We start from the raw sequence: 9,220 nt of genomic DNA, 5'->3' as shown, positions 1-9,220 counted from the left end.
CTAAAAAATGCCAGTCATTGGCACAATATGGAGAAACCCACAAGTAAGGGCAGATGGCAGCAGCAGGTAAGAAGCAGTGGTTACGAATGCCTAACAGGTTGTGTCCTAATGTTAGCACAGGTTAGACTAGTCACTACCCTGGTGGGTAACCTTGGTGTACTTAGGTTCAGATTCTACATGACAATACAGTTTCTTCTGGTTAACAGTCTTTGGTTTGCACTGATCACGGTGGCTGGAGGGCACCGAACCAGTCTGTTAGTTTTTAGCTTTTCAAAATACTTTCGTAGACCCGATAGATGTACTGAGAGACTTTAGGAGCTCTTCACTTTAGTGATAGAGTATAATTGGGGTTTTCTGGCTAGATACATAGCTCAGCAAAGATCCAAATGCCATTAGTGAGCTTAAGAGATTGACAGAGCATGCCCTTCCACATTTGTCTTGGCGATAATATAAACGTTATTGTTTTGCAACTTGCTGGAAACAACGTTGTCATATAAATGACATTCCTTAATCTGAAACTGAAGTTAATTTCTTTTCTTAAATATATTTTATTGATTATGCTGTTACAGTTGTCCCAATTTTTCCTCCTTTGCTCCCCTCTATTTGGAACCCGCCTTCCCTCTGTCAATCTCCTTGCTTAGTTCATGTCCATGGGCAGTGCACGTAAGTTTTTTTGCTGCTTCCTTTCCTATATTATTCTTAACATTCTGTTTTGTACCTACCAATTATTTTTCTTAATCCCTGTGCCCTTTCCTCCAATTTCTCCTTTCCCAGATGATAACCCTCCAAATGATCTCCATACCTATGATTCTGTTCCTGTTTTGGTTGTTTGCTTTATTTTTGTTTTTTAGATTCAGTATTTGATATTATGAGTTTGTGTCATTTTAATGTTCATAGTTTTGATCTTTTTCTTAAATAAGTCCCTTTAACATTTCATATAATAATGGCTTGGTGATGGTGAACTCCTTTAGCTTTACCTAGTCTGGGAAGCACTTTATCTGTCCTTCCATTCTAAATAATAGCTTTGCCGGAAAGAGTAATCTAGGTTGTAGATTTTTGCTTTTCATCACTTTGAATACTTCTTGCCAGCCCCTTCTTGCCTGCAAAGTTTCTTTTAAGAAATCAGCTGATAGTCTTATGGGGACTCCTTTGTAGGCAACTTCTGCTTTTCTCTTGACACCTTTAAGGTTCTCTCTTTATCTTTAACCTTTGGCATTTTAATTATGATGTGTCTTGGTGGGGTCCTCTTTGGGTCAAACTTGTTTAGGACTCTCTGTGCTTCCTTGTAGACTTGTATGTCTATTTCCTTCACCAAACCAGAGAAGTTTTCTTTCATTATTTTTTCAAATAAGTTTTCAATCTCTTGCTTTTCCTCTTCTCCTTCTGGCACCCCTATGAACCAGGTGTTGGTACATTTAGGTCCCAGAGGTCCCTAAGCCACTTCTTGTTTTTTTCAATTATTGTTTCTTATTTCTATTCTGGTTGAATATTTATTCCTTTTGTTCCAAATTGTTTATTTGAATCCCAGCTTTCTTCCCTTCATTGTTGGTTCCCTATATATTTTTCTTTATTTCACTTTGTGTAACCTTCATTTCTTCCTTTATTTCTTTGCTGTACTCTGTGAGTTCTCTGAGCATCCTTATCATCAGTGTTTTGAACTCTACATCTGATAGGTTGGCTATCTCTGTTTCATTTCATTCCTATTCTGGGGTTTTGTTCTGTTCTTTCATTTAGGTCATATTTCTTTGCCTTCCCAATTTGACAACCTTCCTGTGTTTGTTTCTGTGTATTAGGTAGAGCTGCTTTTACTCCCTGTCTTAGTAGCACAGCCTATGTAGCAAAGGCACCTGTAAATTGTGTGGGGCAGAGTCTTAGGTAATTGCCAGAATGGGGACACCCACCTCACTGCTTTGTGGTTCTGTATGTTGAGGGGGGCTCAGAGAATGGACAGCGCTGCTGTCTGGGTTCTGACAGTTTTCCTGGTACTCACCCCATTTCCAGTCACTTTACCCACTTCCTATATGTGATTGGTGCCCTTCCAGTTGCTCTCCTGGGGTTTACATATGTTCTAAGATCATGTGGACCCTTTAAGTGGCAAAAATGTAGCAGTTTCTTCTGCTGCCCCAACCCCTACTGTTTTTACAGCCAGAGGTTATGGATGTTTATCTTCTTGTGCTGGAACCCTAGGCTGTATGGTCTAACCTGGGACTGGGATCATTTGCTTCCAGGGTATCCCTCCTGATTTTTATTTACCACACATGAATGTGGGACCATCCATTACATCACCACTGCTGCTAGTCTGAGCCACACCTCCTCTCCACCCCATCTCTGTGACTCTGCCCCTCCTACCTGTGTGGATGAATGTGGCTTCTTTAAATCCTTGGTGTTCAGCCTTCCATACAGCTCGATTTTCTAGCAGTTCTGGATATTATTTGTTTTTGAGATCTGGTTGTAATTCTTTCTACAGTTAGGTGAGGAGACAAAACGTATCTGCCTATGCCTCTATCTTGACCAGAAGTCCTCCATGAAACTGAAGTTTATTTTCATTAGGAATATCTTAACATGTTGCAAGGAAGACCTGGCTCTCCATTTTGCCATGTTCTACAAAGAGCACATTGAGTGGGATGAGGTGGCTAAAGTAGAAGACATTGATATTGTTTTTCACAGCCATCTGCCGGTTATTGGAGGTTCCATTTTCATGACTGGGCCCAAAATGTTGAAGGACAGGGAGATATCAATGCTCTGGTTTGGCATCAGTGATGTATGAATGGCCAGAGGAGTGCTGGGGATGACACCAAAACTATTCTTGCTAAGCTGGATTGCAAAGTCTGCTATGTGCTGCAGAGCTTAGTTGGTGAAGTTAATTTCCACATAGATGTGTCCTTGGCAATGACTAAATTTTCTGGAAGTCTCCAAACCTTTATCCTTCACTGGAGTCAGCTAGACAACCTTAGGAGCCACATATCCATGAATGCATGCCTATCCTTGGAGAGTTCAAAGAGATCATTCAGACCACTGCTGACCACAGCAGCACTAGGTAAAGGGGCAAAGGTTGAAGGCACTGATGATGGGATGAAGGATTGTCCCACCAGACTATCTAGTCCTCCTCCCAAGAGATCCACTGCTCCCACCTACCTGCCTGCAGGGAGAATACCTGTGGCACATTGACTTGGGGATCGAGGTCAGGTTTAAAAGGTCTCCCAGAAGGTCACGTTCAGAGGTAATGACCTGAGGCTGTGCCAGGTTGGTGGCAGTGGTGTTGTCAATGGGGCTGTCACCAGCATTAGCACTCCCAAGATGTATTAGCAATTGTTTGCAATGGATTCCATGACTTCCTTCCACAAAAGCATTGGGAGGCTTGTGGTACTGAGATGCCAAAGAACCAGTGTGGCAGATTAGCTCATCCAGCAGAGTTGGCTTAATAACATCTGTCTCCTCAGAGATCAGTGGCTTTTTAGACAAGACTAATTTTTTGCCTGTGACAGGGTTCCTTGAGAAAAGCCACCAGTAAACATAGCCCCTATGTTGAAGGTCAGAATTGTCAGAATCCTGTGTTGCCAAACTCAAGACCTGCTGTACCAGCTCCTGTGTTTCTGATGGTTTCCAGAGAAACAGCTCCACTGTGGCAGTAAGCAGAGTCATTGGGTAATAACTCTAAAACTTTCATTAGGACTTTTACTTCTGAAAGCACCACTGCTGAGTTGGCATGAGATGGCTGGGGAGTTACCCACTCAGAGATGCTCTGAGCCTCCCTGTCTTCTTTAGGGTTGTAATTGGATAGGCAGTCCAGGATGTCTATCTGTCCCCATTCAGTGCACTCAGAGCTGTCAGCAGTTTATTTATGTTGTGTGGGTTCAGATTGAGTAAGTTGCTCTTTGGGTGTGATTCATTGATTTCAGGTAACACTGCTAACAGTACTAGCTATTACCACTGAATTTGAATCTGCTATGAAATCCTGCAGAGAATGCAGAAATCCATGATCCTCTACAATTTGAGCACTGATACCATGGACTTTTGACATGCAGACTGTTGCTGTTTTCTGAACATAAAGATCTTCATCCTTCCAGCACTTGCAGACGGGCTCACGGAGCTATTCTGTAATCTGTCCACCTGGCTACACCCCATAGTTCCATTGCCAAGGCTAGAATCAGAGGACTGGGATCTTCCCAGTCCTTCATAAACCTGTTGACAGCCATGTTGGTCATGTCTGGCTGACTCTTGGTGTAGTTCATAAAGTAGAGATACGCCAGCTGGAAAAGAAAGTGAACACCCTTCCTCACAGTCATACCAGCAATCACTTTTTCACAGCCTCCTTCCTCTTTTCTTTCTTTTCATTGTTGAGTTCAGCCTTTAATTCAGAGTTTTCTCCTTTTTTGTTGGTTGTGAAGTACTTGGAGGCTGTCATAATGTTGGATCTTTAATGCGCCCCAGAGGCAAGGGCAGGGGTGGCAGAAATAGCCAAAGAGCACGGTCCCAGTGGTTGGTGTTGTTATGGTTTCCTGCAGGTCAGGATGACTCTAACCATTTGTGACCATACACTTCCCAATACCAACATTTTTGAATGAAGTTCAATGTATATTTATGAATTACATAAATTAATTATTATGTCTTATAAAGAACATTCAAAAATAGATAGGAAATATTAATATTTAAATATAATGTATTTTATTTTACTTTTGATGATATAGTGATATGTTTAATATGAGCATTATTATCAAATATGCTTTATTGTTTTTGAAAAAATTTTCAGCATTTTCTTATGTAGCAATTCAAAGGTCTGGTTCTGTATTTTGTTTAATTCTGTCTTCCTGGGGGAAAAAACCTCACAAGATTATGCAGATTAAAACAAAAAAAAGTGTAAATGGTTAAGAAAGTTTAATTGTGATACCAACTTTTCAATTCTGTCCAAAATGTTTTAGTTGAAACTTGTATAGTAAATTACCATTTTCCTCCATGACAACCAATTCTTACAAATTAATATGAAGGTTTTATATTTTTAACACTGGGCTCCAAATTTACTAAAATGCTTTTAAAATAGGTTAGAAAGCTTTGTTTTCAAGTTTTTCATTAGACAGCTGTGATGACATCACTTTTTCAGCAACAAAATGATGGAACCACCTCCAATCCACATTTTCCAAATTCCTTCTCTAAGTCACTTTTTTTTGAAAAGTGGTGATTATTTCACTCATTATTAAAGTGTTACTTTTTCTTCAAAAGGAAAGCTAACGATTAAGTATTTTTAAAAATATCTGCTAAGTGGCCTACTATTAATAGCAATTTTTCATAAATTAGGAACACTTGTTAGTTGTAAAAGAATAATGTTTAGCATGCCTGAAGTTCAAGAACCCCCAAGTACTTTGTCATGAGATAACTAGGGGACCTCCATTTTCAATGGCTCTTAACTGCTGGCTACATATTAGAATCATTTTGAACATTAAAAAACAAGTAAAACAAACCCCTCTCCCCCCAAAAAACCAACCACCAAACAAACAACCAAAAAATGAGTTTCTAGGATCCACACCTAGAGGATTCTGATTTAATTGCTATGCTGTGAGACTCAGAAGGTGGTATTTTCCAAAAACATCCCAGGTTATTCTCAAATGCAGTCAAGATTGAGAACCATTGTTACATTTGGAAAAAAATGTCCTTGGATACTCCTTCTATCACTACAAAATATTTTACATATTCTACTTAAGCTAATATAACCCACAAATTCACTTAACTGAACACAAATCAACAGCAGTATGTTGCAGTACCCAGGAGGAGGACTATGGCTGCCCTGTCAAATCCTCTAGATAAACTCGTATTCTTCTCCGTAGTTTTTTTTTTTAATTGTTATAAAGTAAAACACACAGAACTTACTATTGTAATTGTTTTTAAGCACACAGCTCAGTGGTGTTGACTGTATTTACATTATTGTATAACAGATCTCTAGAACTTTTTCATCTTGCAAAACTGAAACTCTATACCCATAGCACAACAACTCCTCATTCCTTCCCCCTCCTAGCCCCGGGAAATCACCACTTTACTTGCTGTTTCCATAGTTTTGACTCCTCTGGTTATCTTGTATAAGTGAAATCATACAGCATTTAACCTTTTATGACCCTCTAGTTATTTTGTGGACCTTATTTGTCATGTGGCTATCTCACAGAGGGTGAAGGAAGAGAGCTATGTTTATAAACTGTTAAATATTGATTAGGATTAGTTTTATTATTTTTTTTCAAGAAAAATTTTTAAAAGAAAGATCTAGCATTTTCTTTCTCCAACCCAGTGGATGGTCTTGTGTAGCTCACTATCAGTGTCCTCCAGCCAGAGACTCCCAGGAATTAACCTGAAGTTTATTACTCATTGAAGCAGGGGAGAACACACACTATGGGAACAGTGGCATATTTCAGTAAGAGGCTGTTAAAAAGGATTATTAGAGGATTTAGGCTTTGATGCATGATTTTGAGGAGAGTCACAAGAAGCAGAGATTCACTCTAGGAAGCAAGGGTAATCCTGTGATTGGCAAAGAAGTAGCAGAAACTCATATTATCCAGGAGAGGAGTCTGTTTGGTATTTTGTGAGTTTTTATCAGTGACCATATTTTTCAGCCTGTGCTTGGACAAAATTATGAAGTGGCCTTGGTTTGTCTCATGACCTCTGAGTGGCCTTGTCTGGTGGTGTTCTGTGAGATTGTTCATGTGCACCAGGAAGAAAACATGGGCTAGCTGCTAAGTTCATCCAGTTTGTGATAACACTGAGACCTAGCTGTGAGTGTCAGACCAGTTTTTAGATTTCAGGGGACAACTATTCTTCACTAGTTTTGGAGAAATGGAGGTTTGGAATCAGGAAACCTGTGACTCAGCTTCAGTTTCACCACTAACTGGCAGTGTGATCCTAGGCTAATGACTCTCTGTCACTCAACTTTCCTATCTGGTACCTACCTCAAAGTAACATAGTGAGCATTAAATAAGGCAAAGCATCTAGAATGCTGAGCAGATTAATACTTATAGGGTGGGAATTCATGTTAGCAATAATACCTTCTTTTTAGCTCTTTCTCATGGGAGATTCTTTTGTTTATTTAAGAAAAAGTTATGGAGTGATTACCACGTGTCAATTACTGTGCTAGAGTACTGTGCTAGGTGAACAATACATACGAGACCTCTGCCCTCACAGAACCAATAATCCAGAATGGGCAATTGAGTAGAGGGTGAAAGGCTCTATGAAGGGGTTCTATGGGAGTCCCTAAAGTAGTTTAGCAGGGCTGGGGAATGATCTCTAGGAGAAAGTGCTGTTTAAGCTGATATCTAATAGATGGATAGGAATTATCTGGGGCAGAATGCTCTTGGTAGAAGGAACAGCATAAATTAAAACAAAGAAGTGACAGAGAACATGGCACAGCCTGTTTAGTAGGAAACAAACTAAAAAAACAAGAACAGAAAGAAAAGAAACCTCATTTTTTAAGTGCACACTATATGGAACAATTTGTTTTCAAATCTTGCACATAATTTTATATGGCACTGCAGTACTAATCATTGCTCATTAATTAATGATGGTACAATGCTTTGAAAATACAAAGTATAGCACATTTGTTAACAAATTGATGATTAGCATGATTGCTGTTTCGATATGGCTTCTGTTTACTCTGCACTTGGACTTCCAACTGTCTGCTTGCCTTCTTGCACCAAAGACAGCTGCTTCACAATAGGCTTGGTGAAGTGGCTATTTTTGGCCTTTCTTTTCCTGGGTTGTGAATGAGCTTAGGAATGATTAATAATGGAAAGAAAAAAGTGGTCTGAATGACTTCCAGAGTCCTTTCCTAATAAGTCATTCTGCAATGTTTATTACCCTTCCAGTTTCTGATATACTAAAACTGGGCTAAAAGTATTGGGATTCTGTGTTGTGGGGCATATGGTGAAGCAAATGTAGCAAGGGTTATTTTTGTTTTTTTCGGTATATGCATTTTCTTGATTGGGGTTCACCAAGTAACATAACTACTTGTAGATTCCAGTTACTACCTCTACAATTATGCATAGTTTCTAGAGAAATAACTAAGTGGAATTCTAGCAGCTTGTACCATTACTCTTTATAAAGAAAGATCTCAATGTTATCTTCTGTCATTAAAAAACAAACCAAAAACAAAACCCACAAAAACTAGCTCTGAATTTTGATTCAACGTTGATGAACATCTGAAAACAATTAATTTATAATTAAACACTATCAAAAGTGTTTTTGTTTCTGCAGTGAATAACCAGGGTAACCAGATATGGGGGCGGCACGGCATGGCAGCATCCTATTGATAAGAATCATGGTGGCTAGTACTGTGGTCCCCAAGCTTTTGGTATCAGGGACTGGTTTCATGGAAGACAATTATTCCATGGACCGGGGTGGGGTGAGGAGGAGAGAGGACACAAAGCTCAGGTGGTAATGTAACAGTGTCTGCGGATGAGGAGGACAGAGTTTGGGGACCCCTGAGCTAGGAGACCCAGTTCCATCAAAATACGGGTTTTAACCCAGTCTGAAGGAAGTTTCTTCTCTTCGGTTTTGTAGAAAGCACTCCTCAGTTGTCCTACGTCTCAAGTAGCTCATGCATTTGGTTGGTTGCCTAGATAAGCTGATGGGAATTTGGCTTGGGGCAGCTGCGCTAACAAACCTCGGCCTGGATATGGGTAAGGACATGTTTCTGTTGTACATTTTGAATGCTAGCAGCTATCTTTTGGCTTAAAGTATGGTCTCTATCACCAAAAGCTTCCAGTAGGAGAGAAAAGACACATTGACAATTGTATTTATATTAAATTGGGTATGTAGTGACAAGTGCAGTAGGAATGCCATAAATCCATCCTAAAAGTGGAGCAGGGAAGGGACAGATTACTCTGAGAAGTTTTCATGGCAGAGTTGGCTTTCCAAATGGGCCTTGAACAACAGGACTTATTTCAAACAACAGGGATAAGTGTTGGTGGGCAAAGAGAGAGCATACCAGGACTTGGCAATGGCAAAAAAACAGAGGGAAGGTGGCAATAGATGTTCAGTTCTGTCTATTCTATCTCTGATCATCCTTTGCCACAGAGAGAAGGTGGCAACAGATGTTCAGTTCTGTCTATTCTATCTCTGATCACCCCATTTTTAGGTGGATAGATCCAATTTATACCTTCTGACCTATGGTAATCATGGTAAGCTGAATAAGATGTCTGTGTCCTAATCCCCAGAACCTGAGTGCTACCTTCCATGGTAAAAGAGA

The 9,220-nt window shown here is 39.8% G+C and overlaps 2 pseudogenes; both read right to left on the bottom strand.

Moving 5' to 3' along the window:
- Positions 1 to 262: 262 nt before the first annotated feature.
- LOC150021468 (AP-2 complex subunit beta pseudogene) lies at positions 263 to 3,642 on the bottom strand (annotated as a pseudogene).
- LOC150021467 (AP-2 complex subunit beta pseudogene) lies at positions 3,641 to 4,405 on the bottom strand (annotated as a pseudogene).
- Between the last annotated feature and the right edge of the window lie 4,815 nt (positions 4,406 to 9,220).

Source organism: Furipterus horrens, unplaced genomic scaffold (genome assembly GCF_987537825.1).
Source record: "Furipterus horrens unplaced genomic scaffold, mFurHor1.1.pri manual_scaffold_1, whole genome shotgun sequence".
NCBI lineage: Eukaryota > Metazoa > Chordata > Mammalia > Chiroptera > Furipteridae > Furipterus > Furipterus horrens.
Note: the sequence above shows the minus strand (reverse complement) of the source record. Positions and strands in the feature narration are given on the sequence as shown.